Here is a 19,315-nt window from a genome sequence, read left to right as displayed (position 1 = left end):
CGTGACCGAGCGATCGAGCATCGCGTTAAAAGCGATTCCCTCGGACGAATTGCTTCACGGTTATGCCGCGCGATCGCCACGGAAATTCCGCGGTGTCGTAACGCTTGGGAACGGGCGTACTCCGACAGAAGTACCCTCGCGCCGATGCTTCCGTGTTACCTCTCGTTGCCACGTGTATATCGGATAACCCGAAGGATTATATAAATCACCGTTTGGTCCGGTTCGATTCGGGTCGACGGAACGCTTGGCGATGCCAATTATCCTTTTCGTTTAGGTAGATCGGTGTGGCGAAATTAGCCTTAGGAATGGAACAGTTGGGTTACGTTCTGTTTCACCTTTAGGGGTTGCTTTTACCGTATTATTTTGTCCGAATTGGACGTTCTCTGTCACTGTTTTCCATATATATTATACGCACCAAGCTTCTTCCTCCGTGGAACGACCCGTTGCCAAATCTTAATCCACACCTATAAAAGATCCTTCATTGCCTAGTCGAGAAGAATTTCACAATTTCGCAAATTTCGCTGTTTACCCTTGGAGACAAGGGCTATATGGTGGACACACGGAAGCGACGCACTGGTTCCAGATGCCGGATCGTTGTAACACCGCGATTCTTGGTCGCAATTTATCGCCTGGCCGTGTGAAAGGCCCATTCAGAGTGGCGAGAAGCGTACGTGGCATGGATCGAGGGATAATGAAATCGCGCGGTGAAAATCGAGCCGTCTGAAAGGGGGCCTCCGAGATGGCCCGCAGCCAGCCGCAGATAAGCACCGGGTGACCAATGACCCGGGGCGTCGTGACAGGCGCGCCTCTAGGAAGTTATTCGACACACTCCTCCTGTCCTGCATTCTCTTACACGACCGCACCGCGCTTTCTCCGTCTCGCTCTTTCACCCGTTTGTATTTCATTACTGTCTCTATTTCCCTGTTGGTCGAACGAGAATCTCCTTCCAGTGTACTACACACATAAGCTTTCACGGTGGATTTCTAGCGGGCGCGAGAGCGGCTCGATGCAAATTTGTATTGGAATTTTTTCCTCTTGGAACGGTGCTTGTGCTTTGATCGAACGCAGGAAACCGTTATGTTCGTTCGCCGGCGTGCGTGTTCCCGTGATAAGGCGATTACGCGATACGGGAACAGACGGATCGCATTGTATCTGATACACACCGAAGCCAGCCGCGATCCTCCTCTCTTTCGAGCCGATGGGAGTGTACGTGTACGGTTCTGGAGGAATCTGCCCGTTTAGAACCGTGCAAGAGACATCTTTCTCAGGGATGCTATGTACGCGAGAATAGCGTTGTTTTACGCAGCTGTCTATACGTATCCGGCTACTGGTTGTACCGCAGTTCGAGTAAATCGTGGCACGATTTTTTTATATTTTCCAATTTCTAATCGAATCGTACCCTTCGCTATCTCCACTTGCACCTCGAATCCTCTTTATCCGAAGCAGCGGAGGACAATCCTATTCACAATGATACACTAATTTTAATCGGTAATTTTTTATCACGAGGTATTTGTTATTTTCCATGTGGAATTTACATCGAAGAATGGGAAGAACATTATCGACAGAGTATCTCGTAAAAATAGCGAAGAATATCAAGTATTTTCTATTTTCTAATCGAAGCAATGTTTCACCATACGATACTTAGGAATTATCTTGGAAAATTCGAACAATAGAGCGATCGAAAGGAGTTGTGGCGGATCAATGGAAGGGCAAGATTCATCGAGCAGATACCAATCGTTTCTTGAAATACGATTAAAGATTCCAAGGTGGACTTTGTGTTGGAAGGGATCGGGAGGTTCACGATAGTCTGCTACGATACTTATCAGGCTCGATGACGATATACAGCACGGGTGACGCCTACGAGCGGGCAAACGGTCGCAAACTCGGAAACACGGCGTCTAATCGTAATGTTTTATTGTTACACGGCCTTCGGTGCGTGGCGAGGAATTAGTACGCGAGTTTGTAGTCGGCGAACGGCATTCCGTGTATTATGGAGGTCGACGGACCGCGTTAAAACGATAACCACGCATTCAGATACCTCGAATTTTCTCCAGAATTCGCTTGAATAAATTTGAAAATTTTTATCCACAATTGTTATCTGAAAATTGGTATTCTCATATAAAAAATCTATATGCTTTGAAATTTTAATTTCAAAGCTCGATACTTCCATGTCGAAAAATTTAAACTGCCGCGCCCTCTACTCTACAAAAAGAAAAAGAAAGTGGCGAAAGATTGTAAAAGTGAAAAAACGCTTTCGAAACCATCGCACAGCCCCAAAGGCAGCGCCCTCGAATATCGTGGCGAGCCGCGATCGACGCGGTACTCGATCACTCGTGATACATGCAGGACGCCCACGAATAGACGAGCGTGTGTCGTAACGCATGGCGCGCCGCGGCGTCTCTCCGCGTTCTTCGTCGATCTCGCTCCCCTACGATCGATCCTCTCGTTCTAGCGTACGCGAACACGAGCTGATTTATCGACATGCCCTCGAATTATACGCCACGGCCCGAGCCAGCTTTCACCGTGCTCGAGTCTGTCTTAGCTACCACCGCGTCCCTCTACGATCCTTTTGTTTCCTCCGTGAGATTTCAACACCAGCCATCGCAACGCGACGATTGTCCCCGCGACAACCGATAACGCACCAGACTCTTTGACCCTTCGCTCCAGCCCTAGACCACGTCGACTTCATCGGGAACAGGGCGTCAGGGTGGTTTAATGGTGCGTACGTTGGTTCGCGGGGATCGTGATATCGTTGTACGTTAGGCAGAGATGAGATCTTTGAGGAAAATAAATGTTTCAAAGAGGATTAAGCGGCTGTGGATGCAGTGAATTCACGTTTCGATGAATTACCCGAATACCGTGATGCACACACTCGTAAAAATGTATTTAGGTGTGGACTTGATCGCTGCGACGTATCGTAATTTTCAAAATTGATCCACGACGCAATTGGTCCGGTTTGATCGAAATTAAACGGTCAAAGGAGTATTCGCGTACTGAAGAAACGACGTCGAGACTCGTCAAGATTCGCTTGATAACACGCTGAAAATTCCCAAGGCCGATACGCATTAGTCTTCGTTCCAGTAATCACATTTCGAGCCACGCCTGTAGGGTATTACCATAATCGTATCTTCCCTCGGTCTCTCTTTCTATTCCCAGCCACTTTTTCGACTCTCACGCGAGTAACGCGCGCACGTATCCATTTTCGAAATGATTTACACGCTGGCTCGTCCCGTGAGCGGACGGTCAGAGAGATTCGCAGAAGGGTTTGGGTCAATGCGAGGGTACAAGAAGAGGAGAACGTCGAGAGAAGCGAAGTTAACACGGAAAAAAAAAGAAAAAAAGGAAGACAAATTTTATTCTTAATGACGAAATTAATGAGAAATTATGCGAGAAAGAAGGGGGTAGCGAGAAATTAAAAAAGACGAAATATGTCGATGGATGCATATCGATCTCCAAATATATTATTGTACTATAAGAGGAATACTAATTTTCTAGGGAAACTAATTAACAGTACAAAAAAATAGTATAGAATCGCGAATTCGTTAATTCGAAGGAGCGGACTGTGACGACGATCGACCGTGTTGGATCGTCTTCGACAACAAAGAACCAAAATGGCGATCGGAAGAAGGAGAGAGCCGGGTTAGAGGAGGAAACGAGGGAGCGACAAGAGGGTATAGAAAGAGAAAGAAAGAGAGAGAAAGGGTAAGAGGAAGGAAGATAGGCTGCTCGTACGTGACAAGTCGTTCGCACCCGGCCTGTCGGGCCTTAATTAACCCTCGTGGCGTTCTCACGAAAAAGTTGTCGTATCCGCGGCGCTGGCTGCCGCCGCCTCGCTTTCTTAATCCAATTTCGCGGCGTATTAATCTAATTACGGCCGGGCACGTATGCCGCGAGTCTGACGTGAAATTATGCCAGCTGGTGGCTTTCGCAATCGCGAGAAACACCGATCGAGACGAAACTCTCGTCTCCGAGAGCTTCTGGGTTCGTACGTTGCAGGATGGATGCGACGCTTGATAATTCCGATTATGTAAAGCGTCGTCAACGAGAAAATCAGTGGTTTCGATGCAAGGGGAAACGACAGAAAAAACATTTAACGACGTTGGACAATTAGAATTAGAGTCGGCGAAGATGGATAGAAATAAAATTGGGAGTTTCAACAGGATGATTGCAGTGTCGAACTAGGATCACCCTTTATAACGCGGAAACTGCAGGCAAGTGTCGACTTGAAGGACATCACATACCCGTTGATAGAATAAAGTTGAATTAAAGTTGACAATCTCTTTTTCTAGAATATCATCGACTGGTAATTACGAACCGAAATTACGAACTATTTACGATAACGTGAAATTTGATAGCTCACGATGTCTATAATAATCGCGGCTCCACCTCGCGAATAAAGTCCTATCACCGGTGTCGAACGAGAAAAAGACACGGCGGTAGTAGCATCGTGGGTAAAACGACGCAAGAGGTGCTTCGAACCGCGAGTCACGGATATTCAAATCACGCGGCACGCCATCAAGAATCAGGATTTATATCGATGAGGTGTCAGCAGTCAGCGGACATTCTCAAGGTCTTGATCGTCGCCTATGAACGACCTATTTATAAATCATCACGAACGACGCGAAATTCCAGTTTCGCGCGGTCGAGCAACGGGAACGGCGCTCGTTAATTCAACCAGTTATCGCGACAAAATGCTGACCAGGCTACATTGTAAACGACGCTCGCTGGAAATCATACAGTTTTCGTCTATGCCGCTTCCGCCAGGGTGCAATTATAAGCTGCTTCGCACGACTTCGCCTCGTTCGATAACCTATGATTAAATTCTAGTCTTTTTGCGATCGATCGGTTGTTTTCATTTCATCGAGAAGCGAGTGATTTTGATCTAGTCGTTTTTTCCAACGCGAGTCCTGAGAAAATGAACGCTACTTGTAGTAAGAAGTTCGAGCATAACGAACGTCGATTAAGAATTGCCCAAAGCTGCGGAATACCAACAAATCTCCGTCACTTTCGCTTTGATCTCTCGAATCGCCTGTTCTCCTTTAGATAAAATTAAATCACGGAAGATCAATTCCATCCGGCGGTAGGATAAGAAACTCCATTCAATGAGACGTAAGAAAAAGGGGTTCGTCGATCGGACGCGAGATTGCCGGGGCTCGTTAACCAATTACTCGAAGCGCAGTAAGAGGGAGCAGAGGCGGTTTTCGAGGGAGTTTCAGGGGCCCTGAATGCTCGACATTCTGCGCTTTTTTCACGGGACATGACTAGCCTCGGCTCGCGCGAACCAGTAATAACTTCCTCACGAACCGAGCAAGAACAGACAGTCATCCATCATACTTGGACCAGAGTTCTGAAAGTTCGCTGATGGCTCTTGTTCCTGGTTCCGCGATGATTGTGATGCATTAACCGAGAACACGGCAGAAGACGGGCTGTGCCGTTCGAAGAAGACGCGCCGTGACACGTGGAACCGTCTCACGCGTCTGCCCGCTTCGTAATCTTCTCTCCTACCTGCTCTTACATATACGTACCAGGGGAACGTTCACGGTCAGCATTCGTGATCTATGTTGCTCACGTGATTCTTGAAACCTTTCAATGAACGATTCGATCCTCGCTCTTAAGGTGAATTTAATGTTTAGTGGCACGGACGAGCTTGGACGAAAGGAACGTAAATCGAGGTAAATTGTTCTTTAAATCGATATTTTCTCCATCAGTTTCTTCGCATCCCAGGCTGAAGAACCTTCGCACATCGAGTTTAACTATTTCCATGTTGAACTTTTCAGAATATTCTCTTTATCGCTACGATGGCCAATTTCGTTCGAACGCTTGGTTCGGACGCAATTAATGGCAGTCAGAGCGTCGACGAAGTTTTTCACGCGACAAGTTTCGAGATAGCGACGATCCGCCCGCGGACGTGTCCTTCTTAAGATTCCGTGGCGATCGCCGAAACGTCTCAATAATTGCTAATTGGAAGGTGGCACGAGTTTAAAAAGTGGTCGCACGTCGTCCATCTCGAATCAGTCTTTTCGCGGCAATTGCCTCCTTTTCTCTCTCCGCTCTTCGCCACCACCTATCTCTGCTTTTATACCTCGTCCTCGCCTGTTTCTTTCCTTCCAATAATATCTACCTTTATCTTTCTATGTCCCTCGAAGATCAGAAATACTTGAACAGACACGAATGCAAATACTTTCGGACAATTTGTAAACCTTACAAGTACGTATTATCGAGAAGGAAAGTTTCCAGGAAATTGTTCCAGCTCCTAACTGTCGCGCTCTCGTCGCGGCCTAATCCAAAAGCTAAAGAAGCCCGTACATCAACCTCTCGACGAAGCCAGAAAACCAGACTCCGACTAGAGATCCTTCTTTCTCCCCGAGGATCTCCTTTCTCCCAATTCATTCCATCACGTAGGCGGTGGCTAGGGCGAAAGAGACAGAGAAAAACGATGCATCTCGACGGTGCAGTGGTTGTGGCTGGGTGTATCGTTCGCGAGATGCGCCGCCGGTAAAAGGTTTCTCTCTTCTTCTTCTCGTTCCACTCCGTTTCTCTTCTTCTCTCCTGTTCCGCGGATCTCCTTTTCACCAAGACGCGAGGCTCGCGCGTTCTCCATCTACCTGACCACCTCCCCCTTTCCCTTTCGTGCCTCGCCGTCACTGTCAATAAGTTATGTAGCGGCGCACGTGCGCGCTCGCTAATAGAAGCACAAAGCCCGGCTGGAAAGCCTAGTAGGAAAGCAGCTACCGTGGCAGCGGCGAGGCCTCGACGAGTGACCGCAGAATCATCGTTCCCCGGTACACGGACGCTGACAGCCTTTCCAATTGTGCAAGCCAGCCAGATGCAACCGAGGGATCGATCGACCGACCGGCGGAATTTAATGCCGCGGATTGTTAACGTCTGGTTAACACTGCTGCTCCCCGGACCGTCTCGACGGCCGACTGTTTGCTTTCAATTTATTGCCACACAGCTTCTTTTTTTTTTTTTCCTTTTTCACTTTTCCTTTTCATTCCGTTTTAGAGGCTTCGAGTGAGATATTTTTTTGCGTGCCAGAGAGATCGAACGTTTAGGGGTAAAAATGTAGAAACGTTAATGCGAAACTCAACATACAAATGTATAGGTTTTTCGAGTTGATGTACTTTGTATCGAGTAAATGCAAGTGTCTACCGTAAATGTATTTGCTTACCAAACGATTGAAATATTCGCTGCGACACACTGGCAGAAGCACAGTGCTGCGAGTGTAACGTAGTCGCTAGTAAATTAAATGTTTACGCGTACTTTTACTAAACCTTGTCGATGTTTGATGATTCAATAAGGTGGATAATTCGAAAGAGCGATCGATGCTGCTGGGATAGCCGTTCCAAAGTACAAATTTGAAGGCTTAATTTCCTGCTCGAATTACCAACCACCATCTGTGTAATCTCGTCCGATTGCAAACATGCCATTAGAAAAGAACAAACGGTGTCATTAACTTCCATATAAATCTCAAGCCGATCGTTTGAAACGTCACGTAAGAAAACTGGCTATTAACAAGCTATTGCTCGGCCAAACGAATAAACAACGAAATTACTCCGCAAACCGGTGCGCAGAAATTCTCGGATGCCTGGTTTATCGACCGAGCCTCAACCAGACACCTCATCACCATGAATAATTAAGCAGCCCTCGGGGGATTAATCTACCGTCCCAAACGAGAGCACCGGTTCACCTTGATCCCGAAATTTATTAATGACCAGGCACAATGGTCTCCGGCACGTCCGGCCGATATCTCGGCTCTGTAGCGGTTCCGCAGATAGCGTGGCTACGGTTTTATCGGTGTCGTGGGTGCATTAAGGACGCGTTACGAGATACACCGCCTAACCTCATGGCTGCTGTCACGCGTCAGGACCTTGTTAAGAGAGCATAGATTTATCCAACCGCTTATTTCGAACGACGCTGCATTAATATCCGATGTTATTCCAGCCGGTAATTGCGTCGGCCAATTTCCACTCAATAAATGGCTAATCTTTGTCGCTTGGACAGCGTGTATTTTAGTCTTCGGGGCGGTAACCGCTCGATATCTAACGACGAAGGATCCGAATCGATCGGGCTTTCCTCCTTTCCGTCGTTTGCTGTCGCGTTTACTAAAGGAAACTCGAATTTTATTTGCGTATAGGTGCGGTTTTAGAATATTCACTGGATTATCCGATTTCAAATTCAGAAATTTCAAATACGTAACACGCTGAGTTGACAAATTTCAAACGTGTAATACAAAGATCGTCCGCGGAGACGGTCGCTTGGAAAAACACGAAGGGAGGAAATCGAGTTCTCGTTCCATTACGTTGGTCTGCGGTTCGGCAAGCGTGCACACGTATCGAGGAGATCGATCGATCGTCGCATTATCGAGCCCACTGTTCCGTGCAACATTGTCTTCAGAGCAGAGCAACGTCGACACCAAGAAGAAACGGGGCCAGAACTCGGCCGAAGGAGTGCACGGGCATTTCGCTTTCAAGCCTATTTCATAACAAAGCCGCAGTTTCGCCGGGGTCTGCGGTCTCGACGAAAGCAGAAGAAAAAGACGAAACGAAAGGGAAGAAATAAAAAAGAAGTGGAAGAGAACGCGGTTCCGTGCACGAGGTTACCTGCAGTCCGCGACCTCGCGCCTTTTGCCGACTTTTCAACGCTGTCTGTCGCTTACGTAAGGATTTTCTCCCTTTTACGATTCGTCTCTCCTTTTACGAATCGTCTCTCCTTTTACGATCGTGTCAGGAAGTTCGCAGCGTGGTTTTTACGTCCGTGCGAGCCACAGCTGTAACTTCTCCGATTGTAAATCGTAAACGTGGGATGGAAAAATTTATTGCCGAATTCTGGCTTGGTAATCTAAAGTTTGGTAAACATCGACTGGCTGGATTATGGTTGGGTTATACGTTGGATCACCCACAGTATCCTATAATATTTTGATATTATACCATAGTTCGAGCTACGTTACCTCGTTTTAAGACGTTAGAAAAGCCGAAAGTATCATCGTTACGTGTAAAACGACGTGTCTCGATGTTATAGATCGAAGATAATAATAATATCGAAGAAAATAATAATTTTATAAACGTACGAACGTTTCTTTTCAAAAGTAGAAATCATGCGTTCGTCTCGAATATAAAGTGGTTTGTATTCTTATCGTAAAGCTACGAACGGCAGGTTTATAATGCAACGAAGTCTGGACGTGTTCTAAGAATCCAATAACGAGACGAGCAGCGTTCCGTGGAGGGTATAGAAAGCCGGGATTCGATCGCGGATCGACAAGAAGGCGTTACCGTTCCTGTCCAGTTGAGATCTAAACGGTGCAACGACGGCGACCAGCGTCCAACTGTCTCGGTCGAATGATCGAAAGTAAACACGATTACCTTCCGCGAATACGAAGCATTTACCGATTGTCGCTTAACGAGTACGCCTGCTGCCAAGAAATCCGATCGTGGGAAATCGTTTATCAGAAAAAGAAGAAAACGCGCTCCTCGTCCTTACGCGAATCGTTGAAAGAACAGGATTTCGGTGAAAGGAATCGATCTTCGTCCTCTAGAAGCTTCGAACATGTAGCTTCCGAGATTAGAGGTTTCTGACGGTAGGCACGCGAGCTTAGAAATTTCGTGCCATCGAATTTTCAAGTTTAGAGAACCTTGCAAACCTTTTTTTCCGATCGAGCTTGTTCGCATTTTGCTATCGAGCTTTCGAGATCGAAGCTTCTCGCTTTATTTATTTTCGAGATTTATTGTCCCATCGTATGTTCTTCCGCGTCAAATCTTCGTTGCGTCGGGTTTCCGAGATCGAAGCCCCCTTTTCGTTGCAAAGATTTCGAGATCGACGCGTTTCAGAGGCAGGCGTTGCTCGTCTTCGAGTTTCTAGAATTCTGAATGCTTCCATAATTAGCAGCGAGAAAGCGGTTGAAACAAGATGGAGTTAAAACCGAGCAGAACAAAAGAAACAGCGATTATACCTTGGCCAAGAGTTAGCGTCGCTCGCGAGCAACGTTTTACGATTTTCCACGTTCTAAGCTCCATCCTCGACCAACTCCTCGGACAAACGAATCGTCTAACACACTCAGCGTCTCGCTTATCTACACCATGTGCTCGTAACAATGCTTTCACCCTTAAGCCTTCTCGAAAAACCTTCGTCCACGTGCGCAGGAATTGGATTCGAAGCGACAAGGTTTCACCGATCCGCGCGTTATTTTCACTCTCGATAGCCACAACACCCGCGGCACGAGCAGAACTAGCTAATCTGATGCGGACGATTTGAATGAAATTGTATCGTACGTGACGGGGCTACGCATTACGGTGCAACGTTCTTGGAAAACGCACGATCAGCGTCTGTCATTTGCCGGTGCTTTCTCATTCCGCCGGCATTAACATTAATAAGTCGTTAGATCGGTCGCCCGTCACGTCACGGCTATCGCGATTCTACCCTGTGATCGTGGTATACGTCCTTTTTCTTCGAGGGTCATTAGAGAATAACAGAAAACGTGACTTTCAAGCGAACACTGTTCGATGATGATTCGCAATTTAAATGCAGTTTAATCGCTTTCTTTTTGCTCCAACAGACGGAGTTACGCGACACACGCGATTTCGATTAGCCGCCAATCTTGTAGGATTTTCATCCGTCTTCCATTTACAGAATTTGCAGATTGAAAGGGAGATTATTGTCGCGCGATAATTCAACGACGTTCAAATATCCACGCGAGTTTTTCGAATCGTCGCGGTAATTATATATTCTAATCGTAACTTTGAGCAGATAGAAGCGAGATGGTGGAAATGCGAAGAATTCGACGACCGCGAGTCGATCAATCTCTCCGACACGAGTTCGAGGCGCGTCTCGATACGTAGAGCACGAAAAAGGAATCGCGGTTTCCCGCTACCGGACGACTCGTTTCTGCTTCCTTTTACCGGCGATCGCGTCTATATTAAGAACCCTGTATGAAGGGGATCTGCAACTAAGTGGATTGCATCTACATTGCAGATGTTTTCTTGTACCGTCCCGCCTCTTAATTGCGGACACTCATCGACTTCTTTCCTGCGCGGAATAAGCACCGTGAACACCGGCCCAAGTGCACTGTCGTGTTGCGTTGCGTTGCGGTTCTTCCATTTCATTCTGCGATTCTGTTAGCCTTATGGCGTAACCAGCGTTAATTGAAACCAAGCAACTCCGACAGCAACCCTTCTGGAACCATTTTCGAGAAAAGTCGGAAATTCTACGTAATTTCCAAGCGTCCGAGGTGAATAATATGGCAGTTTCAACTTTGATTTCAAGGCTGTTAACTTCGTCTCCGGTTTTATAGCTTTTTCCGCGCTTTTTTCTTCCCACGTAACGCTCGAATCCCCAACTTTGGCGCGGCACAAGCGGCAAGTTTTTTCCGCTTCGTAAATTGCTACTATACGGGTGCAGATTGCCGCGATACAGGTGTGCCACATCGGCGAACAGTTTTCAGCTATTTGCTCGAACAAAATATTCAGGAAATTTCAGGCAGAATTTACAGCAAATTCATAATCCGTATCAATTTTTTATTTCTTAGTAGATTTTCGGAGATTCGAGTGCTTTTTTGCAAACCGTTTGGATAAAATATTTTTGTTGGAATACAACGATATCAGTCGCATGTGGATAGAGTGTTTGATCATACGGATTCTTCCGTTCGTTGCCCAGCGCCATCCCCACTAGCGAGCGTTCGTGAGATGCACCACGGCAGTTAGCACGTGCATGCTTTTTCAAAAAACGCCGGAAGAAGCGTGAGGATATGGATGGAACATTCTAGATGGGCACGTCGAGAAGCTACTAGAAGGTTCTGTGCCACATGTGACGCCACACAGACACCCACACAGGTCACACTCATTACTGCATAGAGAGTGGGGCTCAAAACCTTTTCAAGGGCCATGGGTCACTAAGCCAGTCTGTGAATAACTAGCCAACTGTCTACATTCCAGAACGCACATTTATAACTCTTGAAATAATTGTTTAATAAATATCACATTGTATTATTTCAACACAAACATTGTGTCTTCCACAGTTATTAATCCTAATTCCAAGATTAAATTCTAACAATTTTATATCTTTCCAGGTATCCATCGCTTCGATTTCCTCGACGCTTGTACGCTCTGACGGTTGGTAGGTCTAACGTTAAACGAATTTGCTACGTGTTTCGAGGTTTCTTCGAGCCACGTCGTCTAAGAAAGGAGTAGAGCAACGGGAATAGGACGGTAGATCGCGGTCGTTCGGACGACCGAACGTCTCGCCCGAAGCCGATATCATCGCCGGTTCGACTACATCCGATTCGCGGAGGTGGATTCTTCGACGGGTTTCCCACGAGCAGAAAAGAAGGAAGAGTACGACGGTCGACTTGGTTTCGCTCGACATTGTTACCGGGACGCTGCATGCAAAGTACGATCGTCATTGTGCCGTCCCATTAGTAAGAAATTAACAGTACTTCCTGGCTGATGGAGATCCAAGCGATTGCAGCGATGCTATCGTGACATTTAGAATTCGTTCCGCTGGTCGCGATCAGGGAAACTGTCCTGCTGAACATGTTCCGGTGCTTGCTTGCCATTTTGATACTTGAGAAATACACACGGACGAGTGGATTGCAAAGAATCATCAGCGCTTTTAACGTCGATTCATTTTCTTACATCTATGTTCGAATATTTCGAAGATCTGGTTAAGCAGCCAGAGTACTCGAGACTTGTAAAAATATTCATCGCCGTATTATAAAACATTGTTCGAAGATACAGGTGATGGAATATCGAGAATGAGGATGTAACGGTATTAATTGGAACGGTAGTAATTGGCCGACAGTGGATATCGATAGTATCGGAGATTCTTAAGGCAACAGAAATGGTCGAAAATTCGTCGAAAATTCGTCGAAGATGCCGACGAAATTGCGAGAAGAGAGCGCGTCGCGTATGTTTCAGCTACTTATCTCCGATCGGTCGATTCCCGTCTCCATTAAGAAGGTCCAATTGAATAAGATCGGCCGATCGCGGAGAATTCACGAGGGAGCCCGACAAAAAACGACCAACTTCCTCGATGCCTTGATCAGCCAATTAAGAGCCGAACTGCTCGGCCCTCGAGAGGTGCGTGACTGTTTCGTTCTTGTCCACCGACGAATAAAACGCTTTAGCGAGACCGCTTTGCGTTTCGGTCTTCCGTATCCGATCGTGTCTCTAGCTTTGTCTCTTCTTTGCGTGGAAAAACAGCATCTGCATTCTCCCTATACGTACAGTACATGTTATTATTCCGTAGACAAATCTTTTGAACTCGTTATCGCTCTCGACGTCGCAACTCCCAGTCTCGATCGATAGAATTTTAACGAAATACCGTCGAACGGATCGAAAGAGAATCACCGCACAGAGAAAAACACTGTATCGACGAAGCGACAGAATGTCGACCGAGTTACTTTGAAAAGCTGTGTGAAATAAAGGACGAGAGCAGCCGCGTCCTCGCGTTTACGACGTCGGAGGATCGTATCGGGACGAGATGTTCGGTGCTCTAAACGGGCCTCGATCTCCCGCAGGATCTCTCCCGCTGTGGAATCGCGCGAGGTGAGCCGGGGAGGGTGGGAACGGGTGTGATGCCCGACTAAATGTAAAACAAGAAGCACGAAGCCGGTCAGCGCGAATCTAAATATAACTACGACGCGGAGGCGCCCACTGCTCCCTCCCGTGTCCAAGAGAGAGAAAGAGAGAGAGGGATGCAGCGCCTGCCGGCGATCTTCCGCTGGCGCATAGCCGCGATTCCGTGCACTCGAGCCACCTCTGCCCTCTGCTGAACGAGCAACAACGAGAAAAGACGAGGTACAGGCCGATCAGAATCCGACCATAGGCAAAGGGACGCTGGAGATGGCCGGATCGATGAACCAAAGAGATTAGCAGATTCGAAAAATATCGTGGGTATTCGCGGCTGATGGTGAGCAACTTATCTCTGGACAGCGAGCATTTGTTTCCTAACGCGTTTGTTAAAAAGGAATTACACGCGTAACTCGAGCGAGTCTACCGAGCCAAACGACCAACATCCATCAAACGTAAGGACGTACAATTTCGACATCGCGTCTTCCAGCGCAACCTAACAAACCTAACTTTCAACTTCCTGCTTTCTCCATTCACGCTTCATCAGTCACCTTCACGCTTCAGAAACTCGACGTTAAGAAACGGATGTTCCCGCGTGCCGTTCGGCCGAAAATCGCGCTGATCGTAGCCAGGAAACTCGTACGCGGCTAACCGTCCGGCCACCGGTAGCCATCTTTTCCAACGAGATAAATAATCGGACGCAGCTAGGCGAATTTTTCACGATTGACCGCGTGCACGCGGCACGAACGCGATCGACCGGCCGCGTTATTACCTTCGATTAGAGGCTATTAATTTTGCCGGTGCGATAATCGTTTTCAACCGCTGGACAGGCGTTCGCGCGCGATACACCGCCGGATCGAATTAACGTTTCACGCGTGCTTCTGCCTGTCGAAACTAAATCGCGAAACGCACGGAAACCAAAAGACTAAAAGAGGATTGCCTCTTGCGCAACGTCCCTCCAACTAGATTGATGATGGCCCTCGGGTCCGTTGGGTTCCGAACGAGTGATCGATCGTGTTTAGAAGAGAGAAACCAGAGGATCTACAATTAGACGTCAGCTCGGATTACCGTGCGTAAAATTAAGTAAAAGCAACGCTTTCCATGCTGTGGCAACGAGCATCCCGGTGGGTAACCGACTCGTGAACTGATTCTAATCTCGTTTCCTCGCTGTAATCTTTATCAGATACCACTGATTAGCTACTGTTCCTGGTCCTTACGCCGGGGCTGGTCTCAGGAGGCGGACTACCGGTTATCTCGCGGCACCAGTCTTTCCACTTTAATTCTCCGTTATCTATGGGCTCCTAGTAACGCGTCGGCATGTATCATATCAGCGAACTGCGAGGTCTTCTTTCGTGCTGGATCTACTTACACGATGCTCGAGCAGAAACGGAATGGCAGTAGCCCGCGTCGATACGAAAAGCAAATGGAAAATTGCTCTCTCGATCGTCGAGTCACAGCCGTCACAGTGCGAGCTCTTGCGCGACTTCGTACTCTGCAACGTCACATCGAACATTAGCGACCGAAGCGACGGAAGAGGGACGAAGACCCCGACAATCCGCGCCAAATTCATCAGCGACGCGGTAAAAACGCCTCGCTATCAGCGCGTAGAACGTAGAGGAAGAGGCGAGGAGATCGAGAGTGATAGAAGACGAAGACGAGAGTCAGCCAGGCGGACGAGGCAGCCAGGCAGCCTAAGGAGCGTATTTTACGATCGAATCGATTATCCACGGCTCTGCACGTGGGTAAGTTCGCCGACGAACGTGTGTCGGACACGAGCAGTGTCAAGGTCTCCTCTCCACGGGCTCTCTGAAACTGCTCGCGGATTTAGTTACGGCCCGTTTCTGTATCCTCGCTTCCTCTGCTGCGTGTTGGCCGTTCGAAGAACGGGAGGAGGATGCAGAAGCAACCTTAATCCCTCTTCGAGCGTGCACCGTGAATTCTCCAACATTTGTCGGACGTGGAATCGCCGCTCGGAACTGGATGCTGACAAGTGGCTGATATTTCTTTCGCGTCGTTACACCCCGCCCGTCGCGAACCTCGATTTCGAGCTGCCTTTCATGGGCTGGGCTGCTGATGGGACAAACACCACGCAACGGGAATGATGTTCGGCTGCCAGCAACAGCGTTTTGTTCTAATAAATCTTCCACGGTGTTGAATTCGCGCGAGCTTCCCTTATGGCGTTGAATATTTTAGATAAATTACGAAAAATTCGTTCTTGCGTGTTAGGAAAAGCGTGGAAAATATATTCCGACTCTTGAATTCGACGCTTGTATCTCGCCAGATTATCGTCTGTCGTTCTTCGTATTTCTTCCACGGTACTCGGAAAGTTTGCTTTCCTCCTCGAGACGAATTCAATTTGGTTCCATCTCCGTGACCCTTCGGAGCAAAGTTTCCAGCTCTGTAACGCTTTTTCGTAGAACTAATTCCGTAGAACATCGGATTTTATCGATTATTCACGATCGTGGATACGCTTAGGGGAAAAGTTCGAGTGTCCGGAGCGTGTGTCAGGAGAACTCACGCGTACACTTCAAGGTCGAAGCATCGTCGCGACGGTGGATTTAGTTACAACCCGTCCTCGTCGTCGTTGCTGTCGTCGTTGTTGTTGCCTGCAATGCCGCTACAGTCTCGTTGTGCAACATTGAACGCGGCTATTGAGCAGCGAGCGAACCCTTCGGGAGCTGAAACAAAGAGCCATGGACCCGATCCAGGAGAGTTCACTGACACGAATAAACAACAAGCTCCGGCCTCGTCCAGGATAACCGGAAACCGGCGTTCATTTGCAAGCGACGCGCTATACCAACGTTCTTCGTCGTGGAAAATTGATCGTTAGTCGAAAAGTTTATTCCGAACGTTTGACGCTAAACGTTTGGGAATTGCCGATATTTAGAGACGAAGCGTCTTGTATTCTGGGAACGTGACGCTTTAAACGCTTAGAAAAAGAAATGATATCGTTACGATTATTTTATTCTTTCAATTTAAAGAAAACCAACAAATAAGTTCAACTGCGATCGTTTGCCAAAATTCTTCGCAACTTTTCTCTTGCATCGACCTTTCCAACGAAGATATCCAAATGTCAAATTCTCGAGCTGCCCAAGAAGAGATACGACGCGAGCCAGGATATGGAGCAATGGCGAAGAATCGTCGATTATCGATCGTCTTCGAAACGGTGGTCGTTGTTGGAAATCGACTGCGCTACCTAGAGAACTTATTACACCAGGTAATTTACAATCGACTGGCAGCGAGTATAGCCGGTAATCCTTCTTTAACAGTTAGATCGTAATTTACATAAACACACGCGTAACAGACGAGCGTTCTCGCCAGAGACAGACTCGCCGTTCACCCCGAGAGTTATCCTGTATTAGAAATTCGCGTCGGGAAACAAATTACCACGAGCAGAGTGCGCGCGCCTTTCTCTCCAAGGGAGAGACGTCCACTTTGCCAACTCTTTGACAATTTACAGTGCAATATAACCGGTAACCACTGGCTGTCCGAACGAAGCTTTCTTCCCTTCGAGAATCGATCGCATTGCGAAATTCGAAGACCTCGAGGTATAACTCGCCAGCTTAACGCTACAGCTACCGAAACCAGCAAACCTATCGAAATTTCTGTGTCTCTTCTACGATTACCGCGAACGAATCTTTCTCGTCGAGATGATCGAGGATGATCTGATTTTTCTAAATATCGTTGCTTTAAAAATGGAAAAAATATGCTTGTATTTTTTGAAGATGCTCCGTATTTGATTCGTTGATAATTACGCTCGATGTTCGTGTACCACGAGCGAAGGAAAACGACACAAAGGGTAATCAGCAGATCAGAAAAGAGCGTGTAATTATCCAGAGCAGCGGGTCTACGCCATAAACCATTAAGAAGTCACTCAACGCGCGTTGTCGCATAAATTTTTTCGCTGCGATCCCTCGTCGATTCATCCCCGAGCTAATTTCACGCATCCTGTGCCGCACAGCCGGGAAAATATTTCCTGGCGTAGCAGGTGCGCGATTTCTTTTATGGCGACGCTCGCGAAATACGTTCCGACGAATGTAAATGGCGAACGAACGAGAACGCCGTAAAAGTCGAAAAAAGATGGGAATGGAACGGAACGACGGAGAGGAAAAGTGTGCGGTTTATTGTTCAAGGGCGTCGACGAACCGTCTGAACGTTACACATGAACCGTATACTTAGCAGTCATATAAGAATGCAGAGAACACGGTGGTACCGTAACGAATGCATCACCGTTAAAGGAAAGAAGACTACGAACACGAGTAAAAATATCGTCTAACTGTACCGATCGCAGCATCTTCGCCGCTATTTTCCATCGAACATGGAAAAAGTATATCGAAGAAGGAACTGGAAATGAACCAGGTAGATTAGCATGGCGAATTAGGTGTAAACGTAGCAGTAGAAAGCGCACAGACTTAAGTAGATTGCGGTAAATGCTTATGCATTTAACGAGTGTAAATGATACGCTCTAGTTTTCGATAGAGCGATGATCGCCAATGTAGCGATGGCTCTGTTCGAATTGGTAATTCAGTTTTCCAGATCTAAATTGTACGCATGCTGTGTTATCGTTGCTGTATGAGACACGATAATTTTATTCGAGGTTTCAGCAGCGATAAATCTCGCTGCTTCTTCTTTTAATCGTCTCCGAGGTAAAATATATTTTTAGACATTAAGCAGAAAGCGTAATCGCGAAGATTATCAAAGATACCAGACGTTCGGAGCTGATCGAATAAAACCAGATCGGTTTAATCGCGAGGAACTACCAGAATCTTCGAGGTCCGCGAACGATCTTCAGGGGGCGATATACGATTTCAATAATTCACCGAGGCCACGAGTCGCAGCGAAGCGTCCGATTCCAAGGTATCGACGATTAACCCGGCGATTTTTCAGCTTTGTAATTGAGCGGCGCGAGCGATGCAATTATCTCGCAGTTTTTCCACCGCGTTCGTTAAACTGCGACGATTTATAACGGGTTATATTTATGAAGACAAGTTCCTCCGTGGCGCAGTTTACGCTGATCCCGTGATTTTAACTGGTTCCGTCGCCGATTCCTGTCTATTTCACACGATATTTAACTCGTCTTCGCTCGACCAGGCTTCACCAAGACTGTGCAATTTGCCAGCGAAATATGCCAGCGAATCGAAAGGGTAGAAAGACGAATAAAGGGAAAAGGGGGAAGCGAGCGACGCGTTTTTCCCTTTGGTAAGTCGCTCGTAGGAAAGTGGAAAGTGAACGACTACGCCCCCACTGCTTGTAATTAATTCACGCGATCGTTCGAGGAAACCAAAGGCGAGTCTTTTTTTCCTTCTATTCCATTCGCTTCTGAATGAAAATAATACGCGCGTACATTTATCGAGACGCGTTTGTAGAAGTTGGCAAAGCGGATAATAAACGATAATAAATAACGTTCGTTTGGATCAAGTAATTACCGAGCAGAATCGTCTGCGCTTGGTATCGAAAGAGATCTGAAAGGGAACGAGAAGAGAAGAGGAAACGAAAGACCCAGAGAAAAAACGGCGCATCCGATTTTCACATGTACGCGAAAGCTTCTCTTAATGAAGCACTGAAACCAACCAACCACCTTTTGAACGATTCGCTCGGTGCTTTCAAAAGAACTCGGAAAGAGAGAGAGAGAGAGAGAGAGAGGGAGCAGAGCTCGCGGAAGCAACGACGCTCGCAAATTAAACCAAAGACACAACAAGAGAGGCAAGAAGATGCTTTCCACGGTTTTTGCGATTTTTCAGCGGGCGCGCAGG

General features: G+C 47.2%; 1 protein-coding gene across 1 annotated transcript in view; it reads right to left on the bottom strand.

Annotated features, from left to right (window-relative positions):
- Window positions 1-19,315, bottom strand: part of LOC117205108 — a 139,311-nt gene that overhangs the window by 34,545 nt on the left and 85,451 nt on the right. The gene's annotated exons all lie outside the window — the stretch shown is intronic.

Source organism: Bombus bifarius, unplaced genomic scaffold, assembly GCF_011952205.1.
Source record: "Bombus bifarius isolate JDL3187 unplaced genomic scaffold, Bbif_JDL3187 scf7180000007986, whole genome shotgun sequence".
Lineage (NCBI taxonomy): Eukaryota > Metazoa > Arthropoda > Insecta > Hymenoptera > Apidae > Bombus > Bombus bifarius.
Note: the sequence above shows the minus strand (reverse complement) of the source record. Positions and strands in the feature narration are given on the sequence as shown.